Source organism: Lepisma saccharinum, chromosome 5, assembly GCF_977018435.1.
Source record: "Lepisma saccharinum chromosome 5, izLepSacc3.1, whole genome shotgun sequence".
Classification (NCBI taxonomy): Eukaryota; Metazoa; Arthropoda; class Insecta; order Zygentoma; family Lepismatidae; genus Lepisma; species Lepisma saccharinum.
The window spans coordinates 7,922,361-7,938,537 of NC_139233.1; the positions used below are offsets into that span (position 1 = coordinate 7,922,361).

Genomic DNA, 16,177 nt, shown 5'->3' on the forward strand with positions numbered 1-16,177 from the left:
AATTTCAATTTTTAACACGTTCGAAATTGAATTCTTGGCATTAGTCATTAGGGTTTTTTTGTCGGAGAAAATGAAACTTTAATCTTTACTTTAGCAGATCCAATTATGTTAATCGTTAACAGAACGAAGTTCAGCCTTATTTTTCCATTGTTCCACGCTAAGTGTAGTTCCTTTTTACAATCAAGTATAAAATAACATTTCTGAACATAATGGGAAAAGTTAACGTGTAAAATCAAGCCTGCACAAGGTTTCATTCTGCTTCATAAAGCTTACGCGCATGCGTTAGCAGTTAGTGAAGAGACAGGTTCTAGAATAGGATAGGTCGCTTAGGTTTGGTAAATAATGCGTAACTCACTAGCGCCATCACTCGGATGGTACGAAAAAGTTCGATGTAAAGTCTATGTCTGAATATATATTCGTATTACAACTTTGAGTGGAAAGTTACTGTGTTTGCATTCATAACAAAGCTACAATAATAAAATCTGGTGAGATGAGAGAGCGATTGGGTGCCAAAACTGTGAGGCAAAGACAGTTTACTTGATCTTGGTAGACAGGGATTAGCTTTAAGAGGTCATTAGACCGTAGGCGAAAGTGGCAAAAATTGGGGGAGGCAACTGACCCCTCAGTCCCCCACCCCTAAACGCACTGCATATTACACTAATTCAATTACTTTTTCATTAGCCCACCTTTCGACTAATGAGTTTCCTTTTAACGATGAGAAACGAATTAAACAATTAAATATGTTCCTTGTGCCTTATTCGGCGCATGGAAATGTACAGCTCAGAACTCATAATGAAAACTCCGTAACTTATTCTAAAGCTAACATACCGATGCTCCATTTGCCTAAGTTGTGGGATGCCTAAGTGTAACCAAGCAAATTGTCCATCGCCATGTTTATTCTCTTTGTTTTACGTAATGAGAGCTACGGTAATTGAAACGAAACGCCAAACAAGCACCCTCATACGCAAAAATTCAGTACTTAATAACAGAGGAAACAGAGAAAAAAATGAAAATAGTCAAGGACAATTTGCCGAGCAATACATGTACATCCCACATAGTGGTTCGGATCCTACTTTATACTGTAGGTCTAATACTTATTAGCCTTTCTATGCATAAACTGGGCTTAAAAACAAACTCAAACAAACACTATACTATACGACAGTATAATAATATATAATATAATAAATATACAGTTACTGGCTTACCGAGGAGCAGATAAGAATCAGATGGATTATTTGTGAGGTCCCTGCTTGCTAAATCTCTCTCGCTATCGCAAATTTGTGAAACTGGCAACACTGATACCACTCGTGCTGTTTCTGGGTGTACAATTTCCTTTGATGCAGACCAAGTTATTATCGTTGCATTAAGAACGACAGAAAACGAATGTGTGTGCACATTGACATACTTCTTAGCAAGTTGATAACTTTATAACATTGCGATAAGCTTTCTCATATACCCGAACCAGGTCATTTTGTCACAACTACACAGGTCTGCCATCTACCTCTTGTTCTCAGAAACTCAAATCCAGTTTACGATATACGTACCTGTTTTCTGTTAAGTCGATTTTGCCATTATACTTGATCATTCCACCAAGCCAATTATGGCCAGGTTTGTCTACAAGGATTTCGTAAACTTTCTTCTTTCTACTATATTCGTTGCCAGAATACGAGATGATCCGATTATTCTAATCACACTAGAACACGAGAGTGACTTACGAAGTTAAATATTGTGCTTTTATTTCTCGTTCTGAGAAAATATAGTCACCCCCCATCAAACAATCAATGTCAAATCTGGTGTTTTCGTCACTAGATTAGTGTATAAATTAGTCCACAAGCAGCGACCATATTGTGCAAATTGTCCGCAAATGAAGTGCGAACGGCAAAATAATAATTCTTGTTCAATGTGAACTTTAACTACGCAGCTCATCAAATATTAGATGAAATTACACGATAGTCTGTGCAGATAATTGGGACTTTTTCGATATAAAGTTATATCTACACTCTTTCATACTTCCACACTACTATGGAACTTGTCTTATAATATGAAATTTATAAATTTCCGTCGAACTTCAAGTAAGGATACAATTTGTATTGGCAGTTTTTACAAAAAATTAATCCATAAGCGAGAAAATTATTTTTCACTAGTTGGATGTCAGAACTTTGTTGATCTAAATTATTTTCTTTTAACTTGAAGTTAGATTTCTTCGTAGAACACAGTTGTTATTTTGTACACACACAGTTATAAGATATTAGCTAAATATGCTGTTATACCTTATTTTAGAGCCATATTATTGCTCCTTGTGTGATAATATTATTGTGAGAATGAACCTGTTTATGTGCATGAAATGAGTTGTCCAGGTGGTTATAAGTTTAGATAAGTCACTACAAGGACAGTTTGCAAAACAGAGTAAGTAACCCCGTCATAAATGAAATGCCTGAGTAAGAAAATGGGAAGTCTAAGCGAGGTTCATCGCTGGATGTAGTTCATATTACACAACACATCATTGTGGAAGGGAAGAAATGGTACGATCATTTACTTGAATGCACATCGAACAGATATTTGAAGCGAGGCCAAAAGTACAGAGCATTTTCTTGTTGCGAATATGTATTTGTAAGCGTCCGCAACTTGAAATAAACCCTGGGTTCAGTACAGAATAGGCTATATGATATGACGGATGTCAGGAACTAGTGACTAAAACGCTGGAATTTCAAGGACATTGAATGCAATCACTTTGTAATAGTCATGTTTCTCTTATATTGTAACTGAATATGTAATGTTTCGTTACGTTGCATTGCCTGCATCAGGAAGTGGTTGGGAGCAATAGATTGATTTGGTTTATTTTACATCGCTTTTCTGCTACTTTTGGCTAGTCGCGAATGTGAGGATGAGTGATAATGTGATGAAATTGATAAAGAGACACTCACAAAGAACATCTATGCTCAAACAGGGATTCGATCCCGGGATACCCTGGCGTCGTAGTGCTCTTTGATAACCACTCCGCCACGGAAATCGGAGGTTGGGATATAGATATCTGGTAAAGGAAGGAAGAGAAAATGTGGGAAATTCCATGCCCCCGCACATTCAATTCGATGCAATAAGTTATAAGGCTGGGTAGAGCGGCGACAAGACTATAATCGATCGTCTCTTCTTGAGGCAAATTGAATGCTAAATTATAACTAAATATAGGGTGTCCCAAAAATGTATACACTTTTTTTAGGGATGTCAAAATTAAGTGTTAATCACATTTTGAAGCACTAGCATTGGAAGAGTTACATTCCAAGAAGAGTCCATGCTTTCGATGAAGATCATCTTGACGGGATGGTGACGTTTTGTGAGTGGTACTCAGCAAGTTGAACCAGACGGAAGAATTGGACGAACAAGTTGAGAAGAATGCCCTCTGCCTTCAATATATCTCACGCCACTATACTTTCTTATCAGAATACATAAATAATAAAGTTTACTGTACAAAACTGGCAAGAGTGTTCGAATTGAAGGCATCCATTGTACGAGAATGAGCCCAAATATCATACTATCTGTAGGCTTTTTAAAATTTAGAATTGCCCTGCACTGGCAAATCTTTCTAACTATGAAATTCTATTAAGCCTTCAAATGCACTATCTTCCTCTTCGCCATCAAGTTTCGAGATTTCATTCGGATATAGTTAATGTACAAATATTCGCAAATGAATTCTGAGCATTTATTCATCCAGATCAAACTTATCAACAGCAAATGTCTCAACTTTTTAAAGCAAAATCTCGAAGACTCTCTGTGGAACAGTGGTAAATTCTTAATAAGAATCAAACTATCTACAATTAAATGATGCTCCATGCTTCCATCAGTCCCAAGAAAGCTTGAAAACGACTTGCAATCAAGCAATTCAAGACTTCACAACATGTTGATGCTATTATTGTGCTTACTTTGTTGTACTGTTTTTCACTACTGGTATCCTGATATAAAATGTTCCAGTCTGCATTCAGGATAACAAGAGAAGAATTAGATCAAGAAACGCTATTTGAATTCATGCAATGTGAAAGGTTGAAATTCTGGGCACAACCACCTCATCACCATACACTGACCATAAATACTATAGGCGAACGAGATCCAAGAAGACGCATTCACAAAATGCCTATAGTTAATTTAAAAAATAATTTATGCCAGTTTATCAATGTAGTCCAATGAAGAGGAAAGTCAAGGAGCGCTATGTCTGGAAGGCACTTGGATAGATAACAGTCTATTCTACCGAAACAAAACATTTCAATTACTGTTAATTAAAAGTTTACTGCATCAAACTAGTCTTGTTCGGAGTAGATCAAATTAGGCTTATTGTTCCTACTGCCTGATCCAAAGGCAATACGTGGCAAGAGAGTTATAAATGTAGTGTGTCAATATTCCCATACCCAAGTAATATGAGAGCCGTGCGAAAAGGAGTGCAAGAGAAAAACAAGAATTGCAACCAAGACATGGATATAAGGCCCCAACACTGATTATAGCTCATTTGCAGTCTTACGGCGTGCGCTCTTCATGCTGGCAAGGGAAGTGTGGAGCGCGGAAGCGACCAATCCAGCGCGATAAGAAACGCAGCAGCCAGTAGAACGAGGTGCACGTAGTAGTTCCTCCCCTGGACGTCATAACTTTCGGCACCACCGCTGTTGTCTGGTTGGTCTGCTGCTTATTCCCCGCTTTCCTTCCCTTGCCAGCATGTAGAGAGCCCGCTGTAAGAGTAGATAACACCTAAAGAAGGAAGGCAACGAAATTGTCGAACTTCAAAATAACTTGATATCTGTCATGATACGTCGTGATCGTAATCAGAATATCTTCAAATAAATAAATTTTAAAAACTTCAATAACGGCTTTATATTTCACAACGTGTTCGAAATTCAATATTGAGTTTCTTCCGATTGATTGATTTGGATTATTTTACTTAGCTTTTCTGCCGCTTTTGGTCTAATCGCGAAGATGAGAATGAGTGATGATATGATGAAATTGATGAATGGGCCACTCACAAGGAACAGCCACGCCTAGGTCACGCTGTGCTAACCACTCCGCCACGGAACTCGGCAATATTGAGTTTCTAATCGTTGAAAATGCTTGTGACTTGTGGTGGTCTTAAAAGTAAATCCTTCCGATACGTATGCGTTCAATAGTTCGGATTGCACAGACACCGGCACTCGGCAGTCAAAACAGGGACACCCAGATCCTGAAACACTCGTTTCCCTGCAAGGAGTTATATGGTGGTGGTACGAGGTGCCATTCAAAATTTCCTAATAAAACCCACTAATCGCCGCAGACGTAGCCAACACACAACGCCTTGCATGGAAACAAGTGTTTCAGGATCTAGGTGTTCCATTTGTATTGCCGGTGACTATACTGAACCCAACTCCCAACTGGCGGCTGGGAAACAGCGAATCAGCAATCAGTTGAATTTTATTCGACTGAAATCGGGCATTTTCGAGTCACGAGGTACCGAACGTTGTTATTCCGACGAAACAAATGAGCGTTGGCTCCACCACATGTTGCCAAACGCGCGAGAGAGTCTTCTCGGGCAACGATATTGCCAGCACCAGAAATCAGCGGAGTGCTAATGGTACAACTGCTCACGTAGTCCTACACGAGGGTGTTTCACACGCAAATTGACAACTGGCAAAAACAGAAGTACGCTTGGCAACGTTGCTTAGGGAGAGCGATGTGATCCCTTCAGCATTTACTTCGCAACTGAGTTTGTTGACGCCCATCGAGCCACGCCCCCCGAAGATGATTGGGGGACAGAAAGGGCCAGAAATAGCCGTCAAGGTCAACCACCAATTGGACTTGCGTTCAGTATAAGCATTATCATTTTGGGAGTATCGAATTACTATTTCTCTAAAAAATACAAGTCACCCTATCTCGCACCCACACTAAAACATCCGTTACTTCTTACAAGACAACTATTATTTCTAACCACCTGAATAAACAAATGCCTATCGAAGGAGATGTGGGTCAAATCTTATTTCAAAGATTATTATTTTCAGGATAACAAATCATGAAAAATTAGCAATACTAAAATTTTCACTTTTTGCCATTATTATGGATAATGGATCCGCTGTCAGCCTTTACCCGGAACTTTTTCCTGGCTACGGTCCTGTCAAAATGGTTAAGTTACTATAAATTTTACGTTATTAAATTATTGACTTAATGTCAATTTCAAGTGAGGACCAGGGACCCTCCCTTCCCATACACTCAAAATAATCATGGCAAGAGAGAGAAACATTGCTTCCCTGCCAGGGATATTTTTTATCTACACATTCCTATAAATAGTGACATTTGTAACAAATATTTCTATTAGATTTTATTCATGAAGCGAATAGAGTCGTATCATGCTTTCGAAAGTCATCGGTCAAAGTTTGCTCAGATATGGTAATCGGGATTGGAACTGCAGTGTAATGTAGGATCCAGGACCAGTTATAAGGCGACAGTGTTACCAGTACACCATCCTGTTGTCCCTGAACGTTATCAGCACAAATCTCTTTACCATCGTAAGCCTCACGGTTATGCACCCAGATTTTATCAAGAAATGCTCATCAAATAAATATTGTTATTAAAAACGAGTAATATATTAAAACAATTAATGTAAAAAGGTAAATAAATGTACTTGGATACGAGAAAATATACACATTGCAAGCTTCTTGAGTCGTCATTGTCACATCAAGTCGTCTTTTTCACATCAAAGTCTCGGACAAAAAATAGGGAGTGACTGTTATTAGTAATTCGGACATAATGATAAAGCAGTTGTTAATATAATCTAAATATTACTTCTATAAAAAAAATTCCTAGAACAAGAAACGGATAATACAATAACAATTAATGAAAATTATAAAAACAGAATGAACAGTGTCACTCGGGAAAGGGTATTTGTGTGAGAAAATCAGTTATTTCTTAATGTTTTGTTCTACTTGTTACTTCTACTAATAAAAATAATAGTATGCTTTTATCTACCTTCAAAGAGAGAGCTTTAGGCTCCAATCCAGAAATAGATGCACCCCCAAAGGCAAAAAAATAATTAATCAGCAAAATGGGGAGGATACCCATTTACCTCCTTGTGCTGCCCGTGTACTTCTGTGAGCAAGTGGTGGCTAGAAGTCAAAGTTCGTTTTAGTCTACTTATGAACTCATCGGGACTGTAACTACAGTTTATAGTCGATTCATGAACACTGAAATGATCTCCACGCCGGGAATCGAGATGAGTTCTGCAACTCTAATATTTATCGATTCCAATCCAAACTATAGCTCAAGTCCCGATTAGTTTCCGTGCATAAAGCGCTTATGTGAACCGAGGAGAAACAGATTTTAAAATAGGCAGGAATTTTGAAATATCCCAAACAAATTATATCACGAGCCAACGCGAGTCAATTGCGAGGGTTGGTACCACTGCGGTATTATACTACAACATGGTCAGTCTGCTGTATCGAAAAGCAACATCAGTGGTGCTAGATGCACTGAAGATTTTTTCCCTAAGTAGTTCACATAGAGCATGTTCTACACCCTGACAAAATACGGCTTAAAAGCTGTAAGGTGCAAAATAAAAGAATGAATGAATGAACACGCCCTCACAGCCTTGAAGTTCTCTTAAACACAATTTACAATTCCCAATTTGTGTTTCCTTAGTGTAATCTTAGCTTTCATTTTTCTTCATAGAAATGGATGGTATCTATTGCAACTTACAGCGTTTTTTGAGTTTGAAGTGAAACATATACGTCATTACTACGCTACTACACTGTACCACAATACTTTTAGTTCGAATATAAGCTAATATTTTACATACAGAAAAAATATGTAGTAGTTTTAGGTTCCTGGTGAAACCGAAACGTTTTATAAGCACAAGATACATCACATTCGCCTGTAAGGTTAATACGGAAGTAACTAGCGCCGCCAGGCGGATGGTTTAAACAAGCCAGTCGTGAAGCCTGGGTCAATTGTGTACGGACAACGAAGTTAGTAATAAGGTGTGTTTTATACAGCGTATATTGATACACTTGTAAGTTTAATTGTATCTTCTGCAAATATGCTGTATAAAGGAACAAACTGCCAGAGTACTAAGTGAGGTGAGTGTACATAAACTCCAGAAATGAGTGTACAATATTCTGATACGCTTTATTTATATTACAGTTTGAGTACTTACTGAAGAATAATGTTTCTATTGTATTTTTCCCCTGTACTCGCAAATTGAGATTTCGTCAACCAATGATCTTTCACAGTCTTTAATTGACTCACCCGTATGCATCCGCCTTGCAGCCGTAAGAATCCTTTCGTACGTGGCGGTGGCTCCATCGAGTGGTCGCATTTGAAGACCTGCATTTAACTCAATGTTTCTCCAAGGGAGTGACTCAACTGCAGGGTGAATATTTTCATTTGTTTTGTTTTCGTGTTTTAGAAAATGAATAACTTGCATCGTGCTTCTCCGGAGCAAGTGTTAACCCCGTCAAAAGCTTCCATCGAGTGAAATGACAGAAAAAAAGTTTCCATAAGTAACTTTTACGATTGCTCCTAAATGTGACCAGATTAATTTTTCGATTAATAATTTTACTCTCACTCGTCTACCAAACATAACCAGCCAGACACATTCCTCAGCACTAGACATTATTGCGATTATAATAGTGTAAGGCAATATGCAATAATAGGATAGCGTTCAGTTTAAACTGAACTGAATTACTTACTTTACGAAGAAACTAATTTGTACTAATTTATTGAACGGTATGGCACAAAGATACTAATACACAAAACACACTATTTAACTGCAATACTTACTTTTACGATCCTTAACGTTATGAAATAGACCCGAGTTTACCTTTTAAATGCATAAATATTTGTTTGGCGGCCAGCGCATAAAGAAAAAGTAGGTCAGTCAGTTTTCCACAAAGACAATTTCTAGAACTGAAACATAACGTAAAAAAATCCGAGGTATTGAAACCAAACTTTATAAATGCAAGCCCCTATTGATTCAGTTTTGTAAATAAATAAAAAAAACGGATACATTACTTCAAACTGTAAAATGTATTGCGGAACATTAAAATCAAGGAGGCCGTTCAGTAGCGTCATCAACGGCTGGGAGCGGAAGTAACAACTCCAAGAAGTCTACAAGAAAGGTCACAATAATGTGAACTTACTTGTGACAAATGACTTTGAGGATGATAACAGGGGTTCGTTGAAATTAATGGAATATGTGAATAACTATAGCCTAAACGTGTGGGATAATGTATTAATTTTACTTTTGTTTAGTAAATAATAAAGCACGATTGCCCGCGAGAAAAACTAATAACAGATACGGTTAAAAATATGTTGTTCAGAGATGCTGTGGAATGCGACATTTTGTGAATGGACGGATATTTTTGGAAGATGGCGTTTAGCGAAAGTCGCTCATACGTGTATTATCATTTAAAATGAACTCTGTGCGTGTATCATTGCAATAGAATGGGTAAAGCCACAATGGCATGACATTAGACATGAAAATAGCCACATGATCAATAAACGCTGGAGTTGGATTCAGTTGTAAAAAGTGCCGCGAGCACTTGTACAAATGTCACAACGACATCTTATCTCCCTGAAGATAAGTCCATCAACATGTACGTTCTCATGGGTGTATAGTGCGGCATCGAGTCAGACGATGACCTCGTTAGGTGGCTGTTTGAACCCGCAGGAAGCCACCTGGGACACTTCCCATGATTCTCAGCTCCGCCCGGTACGTCAGGGCTACCACCACCATCGCTGCATTGCCAAACCTAATGAAATCCGTTTTAGGGATCCCGTAACACTCGGGATGCCTGTGAAGTCATGTTAACCGCTACGGTTACACGCGTTATGTAACACGAACTTGTTTCATAACTAAGACTTCGTGCCGTAACGGAAACGTACACATGCGATTCGTTCTTGTTAACGCACACTACAGCCGCAGTACCGTCGGGGGGAGCCGAAACACAAACCCTTTCTTGGTTCAAAACAGAACTTGGTCGGCCGTATAGCTTGTCGGCGCCGGAACAACACATTCACGATCACAGAAACTACCGCACTTTCTGATGACCCCGCATGACCCTCTTCGGACAACATGGGTCCTGGTGACCACGCCCGAGTATTCACTTACCTGCTCTAACTGCGATGCTCCTTCACCTTTTTTGGCCTATTGCCGGGGCTCGAAGAGAGTACCCTAGCTCATCCTGCAAGCAAACACCAAGCTCCCAGACATTCCTGGGGGGTAGCCCCCCTTTCCTTCAGGTCGTAGCGGGACTGCCGGCCCCCAGTATCCACAGATGCTCTAACGAATCCACACGCCGAAAACGCCCATGCTCCAAAGCTGGTAGTCCCGGTCGTTCTCTCTACACCATACAGAGGGGGGCAGACCCAAAATCAATAGCGCTGGTTCCGTTGACCAACGAGAGGGCGCAGCACTGTGCGGCGAAACACTGCTGCATTCGATTATAACAATGTAACTTACTAAGTTATTTTGTAGCCAAGTGTAGAGGGAGCAGCACGCCAGCCAATAAGGAACGACTATTTTAAGTCCACCTGGGCGCGTCCACTAGCTGGTCAGTGCGACCGTTCAGATGTTAAATCTCGGGAGAAAATTGGTTATTCTTCATTCGTGCGCAGGTATTTTCGCTGTCGTGTGAGTTTCCCGTGACCGGTGAACGCACAAGTAAACACGATTATGTCACAAAGCGCCACTGCATGTGACAATTACGAAAAGAATGGACAGATAGAAGTATCACGATTGTCGCTTAGCAAGTCATTGTCTTGGATTAGTGTCGTTGGTTTCACATGTCATAACCGTTCGTAATTATAGGGTGTAATATTCAATGAGTGATTCTGTAGTAAATACTGTACACGTATACTAACGTTTCGTGTAGATAACATAGTTTCACTTGCCCCATACTTAGCCCGACTTACTTGATCATGTGATAAACGAAGGCTGCCGCGATGGCATAGTAGTAAGTCGTCACCTTTTAATGAAGGTGTTTTTTTTTGTTCGATACGTGGTGGAGTCACATTACACAGTGGCTCGGATCCCACTTTAAACTGTAGGTCCAGTCCCGATTAGCCTATCTGTGCATAAAGTGAACTTAAAAAATCGAAACAAACAAATTTGATAAGATAACGATTGAACATATCCCCACAGACATATACTTTAGAGTTGCCGTGCTGACTAAACAGCTTTGTCGAGGGTTTGAATCTCTTCTCAGCGTTGCAGTTACCATAGTGAATCGTGGGTACAGCTGCCTGTTCACTCGCAAGTAAAACTGAAATTAGTTTAGGCTGATGGAAACTTCGCATACGAGTCGACCACCAGAGCCTCTATCATAGGCAACCCACAATACACCAAAAACTGAAACGCGGAAAAATGTGAAGGCAGGAATATTGCTCGTCGTCTTATTTCTTTTTAGTATTTGTTGTTATGTACGTGACAGTGGCGTGATCAGAGGGTGGTGGTGGGGATCATACCCCTCTCCCTAAAACGAAATTTCAAATTCAGGAAATAGTGGCAAAATAACGGACTGACTGTTAAATAGACAAGGCTCACCTTACGCCCATAAATCCTGGGTACGGTATTAGCACACAATATCAGCCAAGAGTGCTGATTAACTAAAGGCAACAGAATACACTGTGACGCAACATCACAGAGCTGTGTATTCTCTATCATCCATGGGAAAAGTGGTTTTTACTGTATTAACTTGGCCTTTTAACGCATGTTCTAAGTTCAAGACAGTGCAGTATGAACGAACAACAAATTGTGTAAAAATAACATAGATTTTTGTTATGCAGATTCAGGGTCTAAGAAAAGGTACCCCTCCCCCCACTACAAAATCTCCCTGCATGACACTGAATGCACCACCTCTCTGTGACTGATGAAGCTCATATGTTCGTATTGCTTTAGACTTCGTTTCAATCCACTTCTGTTCGAATTGCTTTGAATGTTCAAGTTGTTATATGCACTGGAGTACGCACGGGAGAGCTATTTGGGCTACAGCTTCTCCAGAAGTTATGAAAAAATAAAAAATGAAAGTAATAAAAAACGTGGGTTAAACCAAAATGATAAATGCAAACCCACCATACAACGGTTCCAATTACAATTCTTGTCTTTGAACAACTTTTAAAACGAAGGTTAACAATGATATTACAAAATACTTTACAGCGTGTAACGCCAAAATACTGAATTCGTTAAAGAGAACGAAAATGTAATCATACTATTTACAGAACACAGAACCATTGGCTTCATTTTGATAACTATGGTGACGGAAATATTTTACCCCTGATATTTCAACGAATCATTCAAAAATCCGATAATTTACGTTTCTTTCTTCTTTTTTTGTAATAAAGGTTGTCACAAATTTATGAATTCATCGATTCTCATTTTGTTCGCTGGTACGTTCATGATAGCCCAACATAAAATTACAAACGCACTTAAATATTTAGAACGGCTACGTTTGCCAATTGCAACCTTCTTTTATTGGCAATATCTTTTAAAAATGCATATCCAGGTACATAATAGGGGCATGTGCCATTATTGTGAAATTGGCATGAAAAGGGTTGAAAACAGGAAAAAATGTAAGGTAGGTTGAACATAAAAGGAGATAAAACGCATAACGTAGCAGAATCAAGTTCATTTTAGAACGCGAGCACTAATTAAAAAGCTTTACTTTAATTCCCAGTGGATCTGTAACCGCAAAATGAAAAGCCGAGGAACTGAACGAGAACATCCATCGATGCAAGTCTTTACACAGAATACAAGGGATGAAAAAGATGAAGAACGAGCTGGTTACCGATTTTCCCGCATGTGGGGACAGTATCGAAGATTCTCTGCCCTCTGTTGAGTAATTCAGCAACTACATCAACCATTGCTTGGCGATTTGTTGGCCTAAAATATTCAGTGTATTTCTTTTAAATTTGTGGTTGGTTCACAGACACACAGTGCCAGATTGGTAGTGATGGGGGTTTATAGTCGAAAACGCGCAACATCCTTCAACATTTCAATGAATAGTCCAAAGATGACGATTTGCATTACGATTCAATGGAAATAATTAGTAGAAGGCATAGACAATCTAACAGATTACTACTTGGTACACTTTAAGCAAAACATTCGCTCGGGGGCCATGTTAGATCCATCCTGGAAGTTTTCAAGTTGGCTAGCGTGAAATGCTATTAGTTTTCTATCGGGTACAGTGGGATGCACAAGTATTGCTCGCCAATTTCCATGACTATTTTCATTCATTTCTCTCTTGCATCTTACGTGCTTTTAAGGAATCAGTTTTTACGTATGCTGATTGATTGATTTGGCGTTTTAAGTCCACTTTATGCACAGTAAGGCTAATAGGGACTGGTCCTCCATTTTAAAGTGGGATCCGAACCACTATGTTCCCCCACCGGGTATCGAACCCCGAACCTCTCAAGCCAACGTATGCAGAAGCAGAGGCTGTCAGCAGCATGTTGGGTCATTCCATGCCAAATCATCAAGGTCCTCAATCTTCCATTTTTTGATTCAATTGAAATTTGGCATACTGGAAGGGCCACCTGAGATAGGAAAATAGGCAAAGTTGTAGATCCATATCTTTTGAATTTCCGAAATTACAGTGGTGTAAACTGTGCGATTTTTATTATTTTTTTCAACATATTGTTAATTTTAAATTGCAATATTTGGGCAATCAGGGCACCTATAGAAGTGATTTAGACGGTGTTGGAAAGGCCTTGAAGGGTTCTTTCACACGAAATATTACATGGTTTTGTCAGGATAAAAAGACAATTGAAGGTGGTGTAAAGAAAACTTTGGTAGCCATTCCCACAAAAATGGGTATTTTATTTATTTATTTTTAAATTATATGTCATACATACACTATTACTAATGGGATCCGGAGTTAGGTTAGATTTCGGTTAAGTAAATGTAGGGTAGGTTAGGTTAGGTTTTGCATAACATATTTTGATAGACTTTTTCTTTTGAATTGTAGGAATTTGTCTAACAGAAATTAAGTACAATATTGTTTGAATTAACGTGCATGAAGCTGATTGCTTACATTCGCAGTTATTAGAAATATACGGTGATTCAAAAGTTCGCTCATAGGCAACTCCGTTGTTAGTGCACATAGTAAACGATGGAAGAAGGTGGTACTTGTTGGAAATAGAGTTTCAAACTAAAGTGCTTGAATTTTTAACGTACCGTGCACCATTCAAGCTCATTGCTAGCCAAAAATACCACATGCATACCTCGGAATACTGCATGCCATCGCAATATCGTCGAGTACTGGGTAAATTAAGAACGATAATTATAGGCAAACTAAACAAGTAAAGAAACGTGAACGTGTGACACGTGCAGTAGCACTGTACGAACTAAATATTTTAGACTGATTTGTCTGTTAGCCTTTTCTAGTGACGTGGAGAAGGGAGGGGTATTTGCGTCACATGTTTACGTTTTTCATCAAGAAGTATGGTTTTTATTATATAAAAAAACAACATTATGAGGTATACTGGCAACATTGGTCGCATCAGATGGCAGTATGTGTTATTCAATCAAGTGTCCAGATGAAAGAAATGATTTGAAATTTATTGTACAAAAACTTATCTACCCATCTTTTTGTAGGATAAATTTCCAATCTTTCCTTTCATCTGTACACTGATTGGATAACGTAGCCAGATGTCGGGAACACCTGGTTCTGCCATTTGATGCGTTGAAAATCATATTTCCTAATATGATTCAATTTATTGTATCCACAAATTTCATGAGCCCCTCTCCTGACTTGATGGCTGTGCAAGTAGTTTTTCAATATTCATTGTTGCTCACGAAATATTTCCGGTGGCAATGCTAGATGACACCATATGTACGTATATGCAGTAGCTGCTGGCAGCTAGTATGAAGAGTAGTGCCAACGTGATCAAGAAATCGAAAAAAAATCGCTAGCATATGTCATAGAAATCTAATGAAAGAGGTAATTTTAATGGAACTTTGTTTACTAAAATTGCTGACAAAAATTCAGAGTTCCTAACATTGGTTTATTTTACTTCGCATTTGTACTACTTTTGGCTAATCGCAAACACAAGGATGAGTGAACACTCGCAAAGAACACCCATGCCCAAGCCTCGAAATCCGGAACACATTTTCATTACATGTCTTTAAGACACAATTATTATTCTTTTTACTGTGATAATAATCGCAGACACACAGCTGTAAAATATCTGCCTTGGTAGTTACGGAATGCAGTTAAGTGCAGAAAAACACTGAAAACCCTTTATTCATCTTAATATTCCAAATTCTTCTGTCATGATAGCCGTGCGATCATCATTGACGACAAATGATCTTCGTCATTGGTGTGCGGGCACGAGAATCGCAAGTTTTGTGTTTGTTTACACAAACAAGTAAACTTGTTTAAATTTCTTTACCATTTTTTTTCGCTTCTCACAACAGCCAAAAGTAAATATAACATTGGTACATTACAGCCCCTACTCTATCGGCAATCTAGTATAATGTTTACCTTGTTTGATAAAATACCGGTATGCTTTTGCTGTTAAATGTTCCTTTGTTTCTCGTAACGCAGGTGGTATGCGTTCAGTTCTGTGAGCCGCTGTACAACAGGAAACAAGCAAAACCTCATATTTTTTACCGCCTTGACTACCCTACATCGCAGTTGAACGAAGTTGTACAAGAAATTGCGCCAACAAAGAAGCACACGGGAACGAAATCAACATAAGAAAAAATGGAGGCAAAAAGTGTTCACGTTCATCTACCTTAACACCAGCAACGTCTCTCTGAGGGCCAATAATGAAAGCAGACTTCAAATAAATGAATTGTTTCTTCAATTTATCACTTGACACTAACACTCTGTCCCTACACAACAGTACCGGACAAAACGAATAACTATATCGGTAAGCGCACACGCCAAACTCCTTTCAATGAACTAACACTTGGAGAGGGGGGAAGAGAAGAGGCAAAACCACGTGAAGAACAAGCTATGAGCTGGTTTTGACAGAGCGAGGTGCAACTGGCTACAGCTGAACAATGTTGCCAACTTGCACACTTTGAAGCCAGATAAGCTCACTCTGTACTGGTGTTTACAACGCAACAGCAAAGATGTACCGTACAAAAAATAAATGAATCAACGCCTTCGGGCAAAACATAACTACAAAACCTATTAGTGCAATGTGTAGTTATTTATTTTGTAGGAAACTT

General features: G+C 38.9%; 1 protein-coding gene across 1 annotated transcript in view; it reads right to left on the reverse strand.

The window, feature by feature from the left end:
• The window catches only part of Glut1 (Glucose transporter 1), a 428,124-nt gene extending 417,787 nt beyond the window's left edge, over positions 1-10,337 (reverse strand). Inside the window, exon 1 of the transcript XR_014441680.1 lies at positions 10,112-10,337. The gene's annotated coding sequence lies outside the window, so the exon portion shown is untranslated. The remainder of the gene's footprint in view (positions 1-10,111) is intronic.
• Positions 10,338-16,177: the final 5,840 nt, after the last annotated feature.